The following is a 7,593-nucleotide window of genomic DNA, read 5'->3' as shown; positions in this document are numbered from 1 at the left end:
ACATCCTTGAGTTAATATTTTCTATTTTATAAAACTTTAATTATTGCATCTCTTATTATTGCTCTTTTATTGAAGTTGAGTTGAGGTCAGTATTCTTTCAGTATTATCTGTTCAGTTACCTATGTTTTGAGTTCTCCTTGCATACTCGTACATTCAATTTACTGATGTCATTCGACCTACACCTTTTTATGATGCAGATACAAGTGCTCAAGGTCATTAATAGCGCTTCGTTGATACTTTTTGCATTCCAGCTAGCTTTGGTGAGCCTCATTGCTTTCCGGAGGGCTTCATACTTATTTCTTTTGTTAAGTTGTCGCGGGTTCTGTCTGACATCTATCATAGTATTAGAGGGTTCATAGATAGTTAGAGTTGAGAAGTCTCTCATTATTTCCCCTTTGATATATTTTGAGATCTTGAGACAGTTACTTATATCTTGTTAAGTATTTCCAGATATTTATTTGAGTTAAATTTTAATTGAGACTTTAAAGTTTAATTATGCATTTAAAGTTCCCATTTTGCTTGAGTAAGTCTTCCGCTAAGTAGTCAGCTAGGCTAAGGGTTCGCTTGGGGACCAACAATGTTTCTCGAGTGCCGGTAACGTCCAGGGTGTAGGCTCGGAGCGTGACATTCTTCCTTCATTTCTTTCTGTCAGCATTCATGCTTGGAATCTTGTGAGTAACAACTTGGAACATGAATATTGGATAAAGTAGAGGAAAAAACATACCAATTGGGAGTACGAGATACTCTGTAGATCGCCGAGTAGGCTCAAGAGAACTAGATCTTGAAGAATTCTCATATTCTAGTTGTGGTGCAATTTGAGGTGGCGGATTAGTGTCAGGATGAGGTAAAGTCAACCGACGTCGTTCATACACAAATCCTGGATTGAACCTTTTAAAAGAAGATGATAAATCCTCAAAAGTTGGAAGAAGAGGAGAAGCAAAAAATGAATCTACAATAGTAGGAAATAAATACTCATTATCAAATAAAACAACACTTTTAGAAACATGAAATTTGTGAGAACATGGATCATAGCAAATACAACTTTTTTGTGAAGTACTATAACCCATAAAAGCACATTTAGCAGACTGTACCAAAAGTTTATTGTGTTGTGCAGGAGGCAAATGCACAAAGCAAACACAACCAAATGTATGAAAATCACTATAGTTAGGATTTTGATGATAGGGACGAAAATATGGAGACTCAAGATTTAGCACTTTAGATGGCAGTCTATTAAATAAATAGACAGCAGTAGACAAAGCTTCCATCTAGTATTTAGTTGGTAGAGAGGACTTAATCAATAATGTACGAGTGACATTTTAAAGATGACGATTTTTACGCTCAACAACTCCATTTTATTGTGGTGTATATCTGTAAGAGTGTTGTTAGACTATTCACTTGTCAAGTAAGACCTTTTTAAATTCATAAGACATATATTCTCCACAAAAATCAGAACTTAATTATTTGGTGTTCGTAGAAAACTGAGTCTCAATGTAAGCCAAAATTGTCTTGAACATGGAGAATACCTCAGATTTGGGTCGAAGAAAATATGCCCATGTAAATCGACTATAATTATCTATGAATGTCGTCACAAAGTATTTGAAATGAGCATGAGAAATAATTGGTGAAATGCCCCAAATATCACTATGAATGACATCAAAATGCTTTGTAGCACGACTACCAAAATTAGGAAAATGAAGAGTTTTACTTTTGCCTAATTTACAAGTAGAACAATCAATGGAAGCAGCTGAAAATTGATTTTTCTTTACCAATAAACTAGAATTTAATAAATGAAACAACACAACAAAATTTAGATGTCCTAGACGCTTATGCCAAACCTTAGTCTTACTAGCAGTAGAAGTACAAGCGAAAGATAGAACAAGAGAAATGAAAAATTGTATAGGAAACCATCGTTCAACTTTAGGCCCCTTTGCAATTATCGTCTTCGACACTTGATCCTGCACAAAACAAGCATTATTAGAAAAAATCACATCACAATTGTTATCTACCAATTGTCTAGCTGAAATAAGACTAGTTGAGAGGTTTGATGAAATAAAAATATTCTTGAAAGTTGGAGTAATGTCTCCAACCTTGATAATGGATAAATTACTACCATTGACAATCTGTATTTGTGATGGACGTTGAGACTTGTGAACATGTTTTAGGGTGCTCATTTAGTTGGTCTTATGATTGAAAGCACCCAAATTAACAATCCAAAAAATAGATGTAACATCATTACCTTGTTATACCAGTGCTGAAAGAATGACACTATCATTTGTTGTACCATATTAGATGTAAGAACTTGTCCGGAAGATGAGTTATAGTAGTGAAACTATTTATCCCAACTTGAAAAGCACTGACCCTATGATTTTTAGGGTGCGTGGGATATTCTTTGATAATGTGTCCTTGTTGTTTACAATAATTACAGAACTTCTTGGTACAATTGCTAGCAATATGGCCATATTCCTTTGCAACTATAGCATTGATGAGTTCTAGTCATACTAGATGGGCATAGGCCCACATTTTGTGTTCATAAGTGATTATTGATCCTTAGTTGTTTTGCATAGTCACTTGGTGCTGCAAAATGAGAGTACAAAAGAAACTAAATGAAAGAAAAATAGCATATGCATAAGCATAAAATTGAATGCAACGATCTTATCCAATAACGTAGCTCCAATCTAGTCAAAGTACGGGCAATCCTCAAGATCACAAATTTTATCAAATAGCTTTTAATATCACAGAGTTGTAGTAGCATAAACACGTTTAATGTACAATCAAGTTAGTATATCTATAAACAAACTTGAGTAATGCTTGCCTCGTACATAAGGTTGTGCTAGTTTTTGGCTATGACAATGTCTGCTAAGGAATAAACCTGACCAACTTCAATAGTTGTACCGACCATTTCTAGCACTCTTCTCTTTATTATATGAGAAGATTTGAAGAAGTGAATGTTATAAAAGATGTTTGGAGGACAATTGAGGAATAGAACAAAAGGATCTTTCAAAAGGTCCTCAATTGAAAAGATCCAAAGATTAAATCTTTCTAGCATCCAAAAGATTAGTCTTTGTAGGTATTTTCACTCTTATAGATGGAAAGAAAGTTGTTTCCGCGACTTCACTTGCACATACCAAACCTTTCCCATAGAGTGACAATTGTGATTAATTTCATGTACTCCTCCATAACTGTTTATCTGAAAATAGTACACCAAAAATAATTCTCAAAACAAATAAAAAGAAGCATGCCCTGTAGAAGCTAATCTGTACTTACGAACCTAATGGGAGAAGAGCCTTATTATAATATTAAAATTGTGCATTAAATTTGAAAGTTGTACCTGCAAGTAAAATGACACCACAACACATGCAGTCTCATTCAATCCATATTCTAAGCAACATATATAACACTATCAAAGGAATTAGACATACTAAATAAGCAACATAAACACAATTCATATTAAAAATAAGAGATACTAAATAAGCATCACAAACATAATTCTTTTGGTTATTTTAATCCTTTCAAGGAAGTAAGCAATACATTGCTCCTCAAATGGCTCTTGCTTTTCACTACCTCGAGAAAATATCAACCAACAGAAAGAAGTCCTGCCAGGGAACCACAAACAACCAAAAGAGCTGAAATAAAATAGAGTAGATAAAACCACACCCCAAAAGGGCAAAATAGGAAAATGTGGATGTATTCTTGGCTGCTGGATGAGCAAACCACGTTCGCATCTTTGAACCAAACTTCTGAATATTTAAGATTCCAATACAGAAAAAAAACTAAATCAAAGATTTACCTGTTAACCATTTTGCCACTCTGATGATTCAATTCATGCAGTGTAATTCTGCTTTGTGTTCTTTCAAAGAACTGAAACCTAAGTTGTCTTGCTGCAATGACAAAGGCAGCTTCATCTGGTGACTCTACTTTATAGGAGATCCCACCTATTTTTTTTGTTCACATCAGGATAACAGTAATGACAAATCTCCAGAACTCTAGTTTTTTTTTGTAATATGTCTCGATGAGACTCGTGGACCCATTGACCATTCATTATATGCTCATCTTTGAAGTTGAATCCTTTAATAGATTTATTTGAGTTAGCAGTAGGGTCACTTGATTCCTACACGTCATTGGAAGTATCACCTAGTTCTTGTGATCCAATCTCTTTTTTGCTTTGCCAGGGCCCTCTCTACTTCTATCACAACACGTCCATACGCAACACCTGCTATTGAACATTTGACAAACTCCATGGAGTTGCATGTTAAGGTGTCTGTTTTGACTGAGAGTATTGTGTCAACCAACCAAGTTCCTCATTCAGATTAGATGTTCTTGCATGAGCTGGCTTATCTGTTTCCTCATAGTACATCTCCCTATCTTGATTGATGAATATGCTCTGTAAAACCTTCACAATTTCAATAAACACATATAGTGAAATATGAATCAAGTAACCATACAACATAAGGGCTGTCAAGAAATGAAAAAATGCAGCCAGTGAAGCTCTTTTAGGATCATAAAACACACTTGTCTTGTCTGGTTGAAGATACTACCTCCTTAGTTTCCCACCAGTTTCAATCCCAAAAAAGATAGATCCAATAAAAGTTATTGTAATCAAGGTACCAAAAAGGACATATATTTTATCCATCTTTTTCTCAATTCCACTCTTCTTAGAAGGAGGATCTGTAGAATTTTGCACGACTTTTGTGTCATGACCATTAAAAATAACCACACCATAAAGTATTGAGTAGCTTGGAACCTCGCAGAAGTATTTGCTGCACTGAAAGAGGGTTCTGCTGATTATCATAATACAAAGTTCCAATAAAAGTATAAAGATCTTCATTTGGATCTTCACACTTAACAACTTTAAAAGTTTGAGAAGAACCTTCGTCTTACAAGGAGGATGTGATATTTAATGCATGCTTCACCTTAAGGTTAGTCTATCCATCAAGATTGGAGATTTCGACATAACATATTCCATCCTTGTAGCTAGATGAAAGCAAAAGCAAATCAGTGGGGAAATATTGATCCTTGTACACCTTAATAAGATCACCAACTCGTTAACGGTTCCATCTAGTCTCTTGAAAAGTATGATTTTCAGTGTATACATTTACTTTCCGGTTATTGGCCTCAATATCCTGAAAAAGATTGCATAAAAAGAACTAAAATTTTACAAAGAAGGACCAACGAATATATTCCTGAACATGCTTACAACTAACCAAAAGCATGCTAAGTTGCCAATATTTTTTTTGTCAAACTGCCAGAACCAAAGGCATGCCAACATAGACTAAGAGCAAACTATTGACCAAAAAGTAAGACCACTCACATTATAGTACATCTGATTTTACACTTGAGATACATGCATTTTTCGTCCATAACTAAGTGATGGCATGAATGATTCTCTTGGTTATTGCTCTAAAGTTACATGCAATATATTTTTTTTCTTTCTAAATTCTGTTGTACATTTATATATGGTGTCAAACAAACAAACATATTGCATCTTTTTGGTGGAACTAATGCATTATGAACTTGAAGCTAATGCAAGCTCTAATGATGGAAAAATTTACCAAATAATATATCCTTTGGTCCTTGGTTTGATGATGAATTTGGCATATTGTAGCATATTAAACATCAATTTGTTGGGGTGTGGATCGCACGTGCATCACCCTAGAATCTACTTTCTCACAAAGTCCTACCTTAATGATTCCAAATACTTTCAAGATTATAATTTCATGAAAAACATGTTCCACACATGAGTATGTTACCCTGATAAATAACACGAATCAAGATCTAATGGTATGATATTGCAGGTCAATAAGCAAACAAAAACCTTTAAAATTATGAGAAATTGAACTCCAAATGACACCTAAAAATTAAAATGCCAAGTGAATTCCAATGACAACATGAAGATAGGAAATCAATATTCTCTAGAACCAATTTGTATTACTATGTGATGTGTTCGTTCACCAAAAGAAGACAATTATTTCATAAAAACTCAAGAAAAATATGAGCAAATTAGAAAAAAGAGGCTCAGATTGGAGTGCTTACCGGTAAATAGCAAAACACTCACATGAAGTAACTTTAAATAGCTATTTCATATTTCCGAGTCTCCTGACAAATATCAAATTCAAGAAATATGAAACGGTAAGAACTAAGAAGCCATAAAAATGACATGAAAACAACAAATATAAACTTTTTCAAATCAAAGACTACCTTTAAGGTAGTATCGGTTCCAATCGTCTTAAAATATAAAAGACCCATAAATTTTTCAGAAAAAATGATGAGAAAGACGGGGAGCCCTCTCAATAACATTGATAAAGGACCAAATTGAAGCTTACCGCCATTGTTGAAGAGGGATTTGAAATTTGAGGTTGTAAGCTTTTGATTAGTAAAAAGGATGAGGTTAGAAGCAAAATTTGGAAATATGGACACGGTTATCACACGTGTTTAGAGTAGAGAAGAATAGATGAATGGGCTAATACATGAAATCCAACTCAATGAAATGGGTCCACTACATAGTACAACTTATATTGTATCAGGTACAATTAGTTATTGCTGTGTTAGTCCTTTCTTGTTGCCTTATAAATAAGGTTAATAATACGTGTCCTTTCCTTTACCTTGAGCAACAAATACAACAATCACATCATTTTCAATATAACAAAAGATAAATTTTCTTTGGAGTTCAACACCTTACAATAAGTTCTTCATAATAAAAATAATATTCATCAATATGTAAGTTCAAACAATGAATGTGGAATGTCTAAAATGCTATCGAACTTGAAATTGAGGCCTTCTACATTTTCCCATTTTTCCACACACAAAACAAGTTCAACAACTTATTGTCTTTGGTATTACTAATTTCTTTGATTGGTATATGCCATTCGTTCTTTTGTATAAAGAATTAGTTTTAATATATAATTTTTTGACAATATTTAGGGTCTTCCAGTCATTTTAATTGTAGCACAACTTAATAGTATTTTTTGCCAAACACATCAACTTTTTATTATCGGTTTCATCACCTCTATCCAAAGTTGTAACAATTTATTTATAAAATTAATTTTCGCACTAAATTTACACGTTGTTAATTTATAGTTAGCTAATCCAAACAGGCTCTTTGTATGATTTTGAAGCTGAATAATCATACATTAGTTGATCTGCACTTCATCCTTTTCCTGCATGGTCGATCTTTCACTAGCTAGGATAAAGAGAAAACTTATAAGAAGACAATTAAATAAGTAAATTATTTTAATTACAATAAAATAGTGTAACACCCCAAATGCGATAGGTGATGTGGAAAAACTATTGAATATCTTGGCTAGTATACAAATTCTTATAGTTGACATTGTTGACAAATTTTACGTGTACCATTTTTCTTATTAGAAAATAAAATCAATTTTTTTTCTTAAAAGGTAACTTAAGTCAAAAATTTATAATTAAAAGCATGTAAGGTAGATAATAATTTTGGATAGAAATTATTTGACTCCTAATATAGAATTGCATTATATAAGATGAAATAAAGATAGTATATACTTTATTTTACTATAAACTATTCATATTTGTGCATCAATGTTTTGACTTGTTTGATCCTTCAAAACATCTTTTTTTAATTGG

General features: G+C 33.1%; 1 pseudogene; it reads right to left on the bottom strand.

Moving 5' to 3' along the window:
* Nucleotides 1-3,783: 3,783 nt before the first annotated feature.
* Nucleotides 3,784-6,326, bottom strand: LOC125814385 (probable phospholipid-transporting ATPase 8; annotated as a pseudogene).
* Between the last annotated feature and the right edge of the window lie 1,267 nt (nucleotides 6,327-7,593).

This window comes from Solanum verrucosum, unplaced genomic scaffold (genome assembly GCF_900185275.1).
Source record: "Solanum verrucosum unplaced genomic scaffold, falcon-dt-bn FXZP01000268.1, whole genome shotgun sequence".
NCBI lineage: Eukaryota > Viridiplantae > Streptophyta > Magnoliopsida > Solanales > Solanaceae > Solanum > Solanum verrucosum.
This window is presented reverse-complemented; position numbering and strand designations above follow the sequence as displayed.